The sequence below is a fragment of the Myzus persicae genome, unplaced genomic scaffold, assembly GCF_001856785.1.
Source record: "Myzus persicae strain clone G006 unplaced genomic scaffold, MPER_G0061.0, whole genome shotgun sequence".
Classification (NCBI taxonomy): domain Eukaryota; kingdom Metazoa; phylum Arthropoda; class Insecta; order Hemiptera; family Aphididae; genus Myzus; species Myzus persicae.
In genome coordinates, this window is record NW_019103906.1 from 28,764 (window position 1) to 41,700 (window position 12,937).

The window sequence follows — 12,937 nt, forward strand, 5'->3', positions numbered from 1 at the left end:
GTAGGATTATTATAGTGACTTGAATGTTCTAAATACCTACCAAAGGTATAATTTATGAACGAACCTAAATGATTTAAATTGTTTTTGTGTTTAGTAAAATATCTTAAATGTATATCAGTATTATTTACTTCTTATATAAAATGTAGGGTATTATTATTTTTGTTAAAATAATATTGAAACAACAATTATATAGGTTCTACTTAATAATTACAATATTTATCATTTGACATTTGAAAGTTGATTTTAGTACGACTTTTTTTTAAAGAGTGTTGAAAAAAATAAGTAACAAATAATTAATGGGTCCACCATCGTGCCTAATCAAACGTTTTCATATATTTTCATATCATAGTTTATAGACATGCAATGTAAAATTACTAGGCGTGATTATATGAAATAAGCACCGTCGCCGGTGAAAAGAATCGAGAAAGAACTCTAAATTAATTTATCCTCTTCAATAATACATTTTTAATTTAATATTGAAATCAAAATAATTTTTATTCCAAAAAAAAAATAGTAATCCTTTCATGAATAGTATAATTATGTATTATATGCTTATTACCATTTGTTTTTACTTTCTTGAATGAATTTTTGTTGTTCAAAAATCATTCTTACAAAAACCAATTTATTTAATGCTATCAATAATAGTAAAACATGCCCATTATTGTAACTATATGGTTTTAAAATATTTTAAAACATCTTCTACCTAGTTTTTTTTTATAAATTTATTTGATGTCATTAAATCAGTAAATAATTATTATAATTAAATATTTCGACATTTCTATGTTAATTTTGTACTCAAATTATCGAATGAAAATGTTCTAAAATCTGTTATACGTTTATATACTCTGAAATTCACAAACCATTTAATACTTTATATCTTGCTACACTACTACGGTTTTGAAGTTAGTGTCAATGTGATCTACACATTTTTGGCTTGATTCCCAATCACCCTAAAATAATACATCATAATTTATTATTAACCAAACTTCACAATATTTCTCTTGTTTCCCCATGATCCGATTAAGTTCAAATTTGCAATTTGTGTTGGCCTATAATGAAATGGTAAATGATTAATTAAGAACACTGACGAAAGTTTATATTTCCCTGGGGATTTTTTTCTGCAGCTATATATGCAAGTTTTTAGGCGCGAAAGTCATGCTCTTATATTTTCTTAATCCTGTTCCCCCCTCGTTCTACTCACTCCGAGTGTCGATTAAAGTAATCTATATAATAACAGGCCCTAGGATTTAGTGTTACAATACCGGAAATCAGAGTAAAATTGTATTTACGTATTTTTACGATAAAGTATATATTATAGTAAGGATAGGTATCTAATTAAACGGGCCCAGGTTTGTTGACGAGACATCAAACTCTAAAGTACCTATGACATAATATATGTTTTATGCTTGTAATGTTATATTTCGAACAGTTAATTAATGTGGTTCTTTCTGGTTTAATTAAATGTAGAAAGATAGAAATGGGTAGACTTATTTATATAATATATATAGAAATATACATGAGATAGGGTATCGTGTACCGTAATAATTGAGCAGCAGTAATAAAAATTACTTCATAATCGTTAAAACAATCTCTATCAAATTAATTTTATCTTATGCCTACCGCTATTTAATTTTGTTTTTAGATTTTCCCTTTGTGTAGTCTCCATTGTATACATTTTTAGTTAACATATTATATGTTAATTAAATTCGTCCAATACTTATTTCCATTAAATTACAGTTGAAATGATACCCATACGTTTTTCTATGTACGTCGGTTTTAAAATGGTGTTACGTCTCACATAGTTACATGTTACCTTGTCAGTTGTTCCTTTTATTGTCTATTCAATCAAAAACCATATAATTGTATAGTTATACGCATCTGTTGAATATGGTTGAATTGATAATTGAATAATGCATATCATATTTTTATGTTGAATGGTTATCATTGTAACCAAAATAATAGAAATGGTTTTTATTGTTTTAGGATGTAAAGGTTATCTATATATATATATTAAAATAATAATAGGTACTACATGTCTTGAAAAAATTCTCGTCGAAAACAGCAAAATAATATTCTAACTATCTACTTAGGTACATATTTTAAGGTTCTATTTCTTAATAAAATATAGTTTTCTTGAATTCTATTTAACCTACAATGTTTAATTATTATTGAACAATTCATATAAATATCATACTAGTAGAAATAATACACATAGACTTACTGAAATTAATCTTTTACTGCTAGAAGAAATAATATTGGTATTATTATATATAGTTATTATTTATAACTTTACTAGTAACGTATTTATTTTATAAACTTATATACTATTATGGAGAAACATTTTATTAAACATTATGATCATGTCATCATAAGTAAATTATTACTGTATTATTTTATCCGAATAAAAATATGAAAACAACTATGAATAACAAAACAAAAATTGTTTTCGCTTTACACGGAGTCGTGGTCGTATCGTGAATCGTTTAGAGTATTATATTAAACGTACGTGTTTGAGTGTTAGACTGAGCTATTACTTATTAGTTATTATATGTAGTGTATGTAAAATATATAGTTTTTGTTTTTCATTTTTTGAAAGGATGAGGCTTGCGGGAGTTTTAGATTAAAGTAACGAACTATTAGATTTTACGACAGCAGTAGTGGTTGCGACCAAAACACATTTTATACTCGACACCGAAATTCGTTCTTCTGCGAGATATAGGGAATGACGGCAAGAAAATATTTATTTTATTGCCATCCACGATTGGCCAGCAACAACTGCTTCTACGTTATAGAGATATAGACATATAGTACACATAGTATTATTAAATTATTATGCTTTTGGAATGTTCATGTCTTCTGTCTTTTTTTCACGTAGTTCTATTGCTGCTGCAGCCTTTCTTTATGTCACTTTCTATTCTCATTCAACAATAATTATTCCCTACACATTTCCGTGTAAATATAAATATCATTGTAAAATATGTTTATTGTATTTGGAACAAACTTGGTCCAAGTTTTGCTCGGCTTTATGTCGCACGGGTCAGTCCAATCTTAACATTTTCGATAAATGGTCAACAACGGCAAACAATTTGGACGGTGTTTTACTCAGTTCTCTGTTCTACGTTTTTTTTACAAAACCGAATAATTTTTATATCGGTTTCCGTTACAGTTAGTGTTTACTAATTATCATGTTATAAATATACGTGGTTTAAATTATAATTTATCGCTATTGTTTTTTAACGTTGCCAGTCGTTTAATGTGCGCTATTGCTGGTTAGATCACGAAAACTTGAATCATTGATTATTTTAAATAGTTTATGTTGATAATTGGTAGTTTTATAGTAATATTAGTTAATGTATAGTATAAAATAAAGTTTGAACTAATTTAACTTTCATAATGATATCTAATGACTTAATTATTTTATATTATTACATATTTCATATTGAAAATTTGCTCTGCTGTGCTATTTGTTTCGAGTGTACCTCATAATATTTTAGTACCTAGTTCACTTTAATGGATGTATTAAATTTTAATTCAACGAACAATTGTTGAATTCGAAAAACGATTTTGAGCACAGGCCGTCTTCCTTATAAACTTCTGTCTTATGATGCTTTGAATATTACATTGTATTTTCAATATCAATTTAATTTTTGTAATTTATATTTACATTTTAAAATTGGTAGGTTGACTAATTTCCGTGAAAAACAAATCATATTTGTCATATAGTAATTATTTTAATATTACAAGCTGTTATAACTTATAACGTCTTATAAGTCGATAAGTAAAAATATAAGTGGCTCTATGCTAAACTTTTTTATTAATTTACAGTATAACAAACTTATGACGATTCTTGTATTACATTTTTTAGCTTGAGGTATGAAAATCAAAATGTTGCACATACTCGTATTTTCGTGATTCTGTCGAATTCTTGAATGTTGAAACATTTTTTAATTACCTTTACAAAGTGTCTAAACAGTAAACACACAAATAAAAAACACACCATTGTAAAACCAATACATTCCTCGATCACCTCAGAATTTCAAATCATTCACAAAGTCTAAATTGATTAACATTTAAAATACACCAAGGTGTAATTTAATAACGTCTATACCTATTAAAAAAAATGTATTTTATGTTTTCATATTAATATGACCATATTTTTTCTGATATAATTATTTTAAAACAGTCATTATTATAATTTTTGGTTGTACCTATAATTTCAAAGATTTAATTCAAAATTGTCCATACAGTTAAGACCACGGTATTAAATATTTTATAGATAACATATTAGAACTGTTATTACTTATTATATGAAGTCTTGATAATATACCGGCTATCAATTTAATATTAAATTTAATACGAGGCTGTAAACATATAAATGTATAATATTAATTTACTAATGACATTTTGTTTAGTTACTTATAACTATTACCCATTTGATGGTTGATGGTTATTACTTATTACTCTTCCAGACTGATATTATAATACTAGTTATTACATATCAGTTAATAGTCTTTATATCTTATGATGGATGTAATCTGAAAATAATAATACGGTTTGCGTTATTATAAGTTATAACATTAGGTACATCTGCACAGTTTTTGGTGATTATATGAAAAATATGTGTATACATATATATGTAATAATAGTTCATTGTAAATAACGCAGGATCTTTTGATATTAGTATAATAAATATATCTGGACATTTATATTAGACCGCACCATATTTGTTCTAACGATAGTGGACAACATATTATAACAGGGTCGAATAAACTGAATAAAGGAAAGTGCTAAAAATGAGACTGTATATTAATTTGGTGGTGTAATTATTGTCACTGTACCAGAATACATATTAACTAATCTAAATCTATTACATTGGTAAATTTAAGTAACATAAAACGTTATTTGGCTTAAAAGTAAAGATATTAGTTTTTGAAAACAAATTGAAAATATATACTATTTTATAGGTATTTAATACTTTTTTTTTATAATGTATAGTTACAATTTACTATATAGTATATTTGAAATCATTCATTATGGATTAGAATATTTTTCAAATATACGTAAATTATTAAAGTAAAAATAAATACGAATTTATTGTGGTGAAACTGATTTTTAAAGATTAACAGTGACATATTCAACTAAAATATTATTTAATGTAAAGAAAAAAATACTGTGAAAGTTCCTAAAATAAACAATATATTTTGGTTTTTAGACCATGCAACTATAGATAAGTAAATAAAAATTGAATTTGGTTTTCAATTGTGATCAATTTTGATTGTATTTATATATTTATCAATAAATGCTCTGCATTCTTTTCTTATATTTATTTTTGAACTTGGTAGGTTGATAGTTGAATAAAGTTTAAGAATTAGAATATAGTTATGCAATATCATAATTTCGCTTACATGGTAATGAACTTCTGTAATTGTTTCAAGATAAATCTGTAATTATTGTATATGGATTGACAAGAAAAAAATATCCTCTTCATTTATTTGTTGTGTATTGTTATCGAGCTAAAGTTTTATTAAACGTACACTTAACTCATGCTAGATAGTCGTCTAAGCGATCGTGTAAATTTATTATTATATTAAATTCACCATAGTATTATAGGATATAGCCATCCAGTTGGATGTGTTATTTTGATATTATAGGTTAGAAGAGTCAGCTAGCTGAAAAGATTTATGCCAGTTGATAACCACCGTTTTATGGTTTCAGGGTGTACTATAATATGTCTCAATCTTGTGGTGTTTAGGTGGGCATTACACACCAATGAAATTTACCATAAAAACACGCTTTTATATACAATAATGGGTTATGTGAATTTAAAATATTATTATTAGAAAGGATATAGTTTTTGAACTATCATGGCCAGAAAATTTCACTGCTCTTCTTGAATCCTCCATTAATCTTTAATTTTCTGAATACTTTTTGATGTTTTATTATAATAAAACGAGTAAAGAAAACTGTGCAACGGATAAAATGATCTGATTGTGATGTAAGATTGCATTTAAAGAAAGAGTTGTTTAAAATAAAGTCGAAAAATAACTCTCAGCTTAAATGACTAAGTATAGTGACATTTAATTTATAAGTAAAATATCAAATTGTCAATAAAAAGTCTTTTATGGTATCTAATAATATGTCCTATTAACATAATATTGTTTGTTAGATAGATCATCATAATATGGTAGGTACCCACCATGAGTATGCAAGGTCACATTGTTGTTGTTCGTTATACCTACACATTGGGTGTACCAATGTATTATTATTATTTTTTTTTTTTTGGTTTGGAGTTAGGAATATTGGGGTACCATGTAATCCTTAAATGACATGTTTATTGCAGGTGACCTATTCATACTGACCAATACTCTGCTATGGTAATTTATGTGATATTAAATTGTCTCGATTCGACAGCCGGGATTGTCAGGCAATACAATAAATTGTGTGCGGTGAATAGCGTCAAACGCGATTATATTTAACCACGTAAATGCTTAAAGTATGAAAAGATTTCGAAATTATCTCGAACCAATGAAGTTTTCAAACGCTCTCTCTTTTTCAAACCAGGTTTATTTTTCTTATTGTGATTTTTTTTTTCTTTATAAAAGTGTTGACATGGAAAAAATTAATTTGCTCCCGAGAAATTTAAAAAAACAAATTAATTTATTTAAAATATATCGAATGAAAAAACTACTGAATAAAGTGCATCCAAAATAATTCGTTTTTGAAGCAAAAAGGAACCCAGTAAATAGATACATATATAAATATGGCTTAACACACTGTCAGATTTCTTTTACATCAACTACCAAGCGTATCTGCACGTCTAACGACAACGCCTTCGAAACTTATAAAACCATCTCATTGTAACCAATATAAACGGTATCATAATAAAACGGGGAAAACAGAAAGAGAGAAAAAAATCAAATAAAACTACGTAACGAAAATGTAAAATGAAAAGAGCTCTAGAATGAACGATAAACTTTTTCTTCTAGTGAATCGAAACTGTGGGAGTAAGGCTGTATTCTTTTCCATTTAAATAATGAGTCAACAAAGATGCTTCGAAGAGTGCACATATTAAAAAGGCTTATACCGAACTTAGCTTTTAGTAACCTTATTCTTTTTATTTATTTATTTTATTTCAAATGAAAATGTTTCAATTTGTCTAATTACGTTTGAGCTACCTTCATTAAAATTACTCTCAAGGAATCGAATCCGCGAAATTTACAATTAAACAAGACGTGTCGATAACGAGTTAAATAATTGAATAATTTCCTGTCAATTGTTCTATCGTTTTTAAATGCCAATTACATTAATACAGTATTGTGCTATACCTGCGTTATATATTTTGTTTAGTTTTGAATAAGTTACTATTGCCAGAACAACTTTAATACATTTTAACGTGTTATAGTTTATTAATAATAGCATACTATATAATACAATAATAATATGCACCTATACTAAGTATTACTTATGTAGCTTAGTAAAATATTCAGAAAATAATTTATAATAATGTAAAACAATTGTTTTGTTTGCGACTTTCTTAGTTTTTTCATTGGAAATGTGTGTATAAGTGTATTCAAATAAATATTGGATCATTAACATAATTTATTAAAATGGAATAAAAGTTAAGTACGCATTGTTTTCAAGCAGACGGGAAAAATGTATATGGTACTAATTATTAGATAGGTATTTCAAAACTCGCGGTTTTAATTTATTGTTTAATCTTATAATTTGTATAAATGAAATATACGTATATATCAAATGGTAAATAAACAAAGTGTATAAAACTTTTGAATACGATTGTGCGTTTGTACTGTAAAGTACATCCAACATTCAATTGTTTGTTCAGTTTTTGTATCATCGCTACAGACTTACTGGACAATCTCTATTTTTGATGTCCAACAAAAGGATGTGCATGATTATACTTGTTAAAGGAACGGCGATAAATACAGTGACTTTATAGTATTGTGTTACATAATATAATGTAGGTTCCTGTATAATATACTATATCGAAACTTAATATAGTATAATTGTACTAGGAAAAGTGTTTAAAATTCAAATACCTAATCTTCGAAAAGAATATAATAAATATAGACTAAACTTCGCGAATCATTGAATTTTATACCCTTAATTCCAACCAAAACGAATTTCAAAGTGTGATTTATGTTGCTGTTCGAAGTTCCTTAATGGATATTTCAAGTTGATTTGATGGTTGTTTGGATTTGACGTGCACGATATAATACTATATTCCGTTTCCATATTAAATTCATACCAAAATCGTTATTGTGAAGGTATAGACGTATAGTTTAACACAATAACAATAATAATAATGTGATACGTTATGGTAGTCGGTTATTTGGCTTGATTTTGAAAACCTGTAAAATTCATACGTAAAGTATTATTTACTTAGGGGCAAGTGTGTGATCAGAAAACGTAATGTTCACACATAATAATATTCCTTCAATACTCGATAATATAGTCACTTATCACAATTGGTACAGCGTACCACCATAATATAATATAGCATTATATTATGTATATGATTGATTTTAACTTTTAAGCGTATTAAATAAAGTAATTCATAATATTTTATCACGTAGGTACCTATAGTTGAATGCACATTCATTTTTAAATTTTAATATCTACTTTTTCAATAGTTGATACATGTTCTCATGACATCTTTATTTCCAGTTATAGATATAGCTACATTTTTAATTGTTGTAATTTTGTTCGTATTGAAATTACCTAATTACTAATAAGTAGTTACAATATTTTACTTTCGACTTTTCGAGTAGAATTAATACATTAAAACAGAAAATCAAATGCGGTAGTATTCATTATAGTCATTAAAAGTTTCAAATTTTGATTTATTTTTAATTTTATCTTTAGAAATGAAATGTTCAGTTTAATTTAAAAACTTTGAGTGTTATTCTTGAAATGTGGGTAAACATATAATACATATAAAATTTAGTTTTAACTACTGTACTTTGTTCGTCGAAAATAATTGCATCCAAAAAACATTTATGCCTCAGGTTCGTGTTTTATTTTACTCATAATTTTTCTTCTATGATTTTTACTTCTCACTATATTATAGAAGATAATAATTTGGAAGAGAGTACTAACAATTCTGTTCTTATAATATCGTTTATTAATTATTTAACCGATATGGTTTAAAAACATGTGATTTTGACAGATTGGAGGATATTTTCGATTTGCCGAACGGAACTACAGTGAGTGCCAAATCATTCGAGTAATCGGAAAATTTAAACTAGGTATTGAGAACTGTAAAAATGTTTTACTTGCGCAGATATAGACCACATCTCACAATTATTATATTTGGTTCGCCACTTCTTATTCTAAATATATTAATATGTCGGTAGCAGCTTATTATAGTCCCCCTCGTCTGTTGCAGATAAATCAGTAATTTGTTTGACTTCTACAAACCTGTTTTTAACTAATTTAATTAGTTTATGGTATTAAAGAATATAATATAATACAATACAATGATACTTAAAGTAACAAATAAATACATATTTTTACGTTTTAATATTATACCATTAATGCTATAGGGTATAGGGTAAAGAGTGCCTAATTATTATAAGATAGGTAGGTAGGTTGATTATTATGAAACGTATAATGATTGTTTACATTGGAATGCGCATACACTTGAAGTCAGCTTAATATTTTTGGAGTTCAGATTCAAGAGATTATTGCGTGACTATTATAATACAGCGACCCAACTCATATTTTTTTTTCGAATGCAATTAAATTGTGTTTTTTGTATTTTACGTCACAGACATCCTATACCGCAGACTAGTAATTTATAAAACATTTCTTGACGGTTTTTTTTCATATACTGTTATTTATCTACAAAGAATTCTTCGACAGAAAAACATCGAGTGTTCGTAATATTAATCGAATGCAGGCCGTTGATTGGAACATTGGGGGCGGGGTTGTTCTACTGAATGTTACTCAGGTTTCGTTTGCTAATTTTTCTTACGCCTCCCTAATGTGGCCTGCCTGTTACACGAATGCAAACCCCCTTTGACTATTTTTGTATACACGTATCATGAGTGTGCTGTGTGCGTGCTGTAATGGATGAAAAGTGTAGACCGAAAACCACATAATAATAATAATAATATAATATTATAATGATAATAACAGCGACAATATAATAATAATTATACGGGACGGGTTCGTGGGAATCGCTGCTAGATAGTAGTTGGAAGCAAAACATCGGAGTAGGTAGGTGGCTTGTTGAAAACGGTGGATTGGGTGAACTGGTTTTGGTATATTATGTAGAGACCGCGTCATCGATGGTAGTGATGATGATTATTATGATTATATGACGATGATGATCTAAATGGCCGCGGCAACGAGTTCACGTTGCTGAAAGTAAAATAATCCAAGTGGAAAAATTATATTATTACATGTAAATGATTACATAAATAACAAACTCTTAACAAGTTAATGTTTTAATTATATGAGAGTCAAGTTAACGAAATATCTCTTCTAAGCTCTTGTTACTCGTAACTTTATCAGATTGAATACCATTAAATACAAGGGATGAAGTTGTAAAAGTATACCGACTTCCAAAATTAATTTAAAATTAAAACATAACAAAAAACAGATGATCTATTCAGTTTATATTTTTTCGACTATAATTATGATATGTCGTTTCAAATAATTTGTTTGATGAAATTCAATTACATATTTTTGTGTTCATATATTTTTTCATCGTGAATTATTCTGTATTTTAAACGTTGCACATTAGGTAGGTATATGAAAGTATCGAATAAATCAAAAATGTTTAGACAGTCCTTTTTTAAAAGTTTGCAATCCCTTCATGTTTCAATTACCGTAATTAATTTCAGCGTTCAATGTGTACACAGTGTATGGTGAAATGTTTTAAAAAGGTAATTTTACCTTGTTTTAATTTGATGCATTAGTAATATAAATTTGGATTTTAACCGTCGTTACATTTTATATTATTATATTCAATATATTTCATACATTTATGAACCAATATAGCTTTTTATGAGTTAGATTTATGCAGTATATTTTCCTTAAATTTTCTCGGAATAATGTACATATTAAGCCGATTTCTTACGGCAATGAAATCGTAGGGTCTTCCGTATCGGAGAATCGTTTGACACGGTCGCTTGTCTATAATTTATTGTCATCCATTGGAGCGGGGCATTATATTAAAGACTGAAAAGAATAAAGAAAAGTGTACATTAGCAAAAAAATTATCATTACCTATACCTAATTTATTTAGATTAATGGTCCATTTGTGTAAAAAACAAAGACACTGAGAAATTTCAAAGGAAAAATAACGGATGTGGCAAATCAATAGGTTACGGTCTTTGTACTTTGTTGTTGCAGATTAAATATTAATTTCGTTTAACACTTAACAGAATATTTTGCTTAGCGATTGAAAAACAATTCTATTGATATTATGATTATTTTTATTTGATTTGTGGTACAAATGTACAATTATATTCATCATTAATATATATATATATATTTTTATATATATATATACATATATTTAAACACTTTATAAAGTCTTCTCTAAAGCGATATATTAAATAATATTTTTTAAACATTTAACAATTTTAATATGAAATAAATCTTGGTAAGATGATTAAATACATGGCGTATAATTAATATTAATTCACTTTTTTAATAACCTTTTAAATCGTAAATATTTATTCAATATTTTATGAAAAATATAATTCGAAAGGAGATTTTGTCAAATGATGAAAAATGCGATTAAAATACGGATGATTTCAGGAACGTTTAGAAATAATATCATACCAATATTTAAATATTTTCCCCGAATTAATATCCCATATTTAAAAAAATATATTGCATAAACATTGGAACGAAGTCCCTCACGTAATTATTAATAATTATTAATTAATTTACCTCCTGCATGATCACATCGTGAACTGACTATGTACTTGCTGCAAGTGTTGCGATCATTCACGTTCTTCAATGATTACTCGTCTCATCGTTCATATTGCAATTTCCGCCAATTGCTTCGGAAAATTAACCCAATAATCTCGAAATATGATGTCAGTGAGGGAGGATGGAACGAGGAAAAAACGCGAATTCCATAGACACCATTAGTGATTTATCGTTGGGCCCGAAAATGGTATTTACACCTCGGGCTTTGTGTAATAACCCGTTCGTGCGTTACCGAGTGTGAGTGAGAGAAAACACAAAGATCATCAATTTTCAGAGTCGAATTTAGTAGGGGTTCCACATATATACACACGACTACACAAGCGTACACACGCACACCTACACACTCACACATAAGTACTAACGACGTAAACGTCTAATAAATTACTCTCGGGCTCCCTCTATAATACCCTCGGGAAGAACACCCATAAATATGTATATAACTTATCATAGAGCACCCGGGCTATCGCCAGGTAAAAACGGTATGAATGCACGGAAATTAATAAAAACATTCATACATATTATGGGACATGGGTAACCAATCTCTGGATAAGAATGAGCGACGTGTCCTGAGGGCGTAATCCTTTTAACAAAGACACGCAGAATATATGGGAACTGTTTAAAACATCATATTGTATATTAGAATAACACATAATAATAATCAATTGTGATACCATATAATATAGTAAATAAGCCGGTGTTAAACATGTTATTCTCATGTAGTATATAATAAAATAATATTTTAATGTATTTAGAATTTAGTATGCACTTTAATACTAGCTAAAAAAACACGTATATGATATTTTATCAAATAATAATATATAGTTAAAAGAATTGAAATGCTCTATTTATTAAGTTCATATCGACTCAACGGTTTTAAACTATTTTGAATGTTTATTTATAAATGTATTGATGAAGTAGGTATAGGTTTCTCCAACTTGAACAGTTAAGACAAACTGTTAAATATTACAAT

At 27.4% G+C, this 12,937-nt stretch overlaps 1 protein-coding gene across 2 annotated transcripts in view; it reads left to right on the forward strand.

Annotated features, from left to right (window-relative positions):
- Window positions 1–12,937, forward strand: part of LOC111036151 (band 4.1-like protein 4) — a 149,726-nt gene that overhangs the window by 20,637 nt on the left and 116,152 nt on the right. The window lies entirely within an intron of this gene.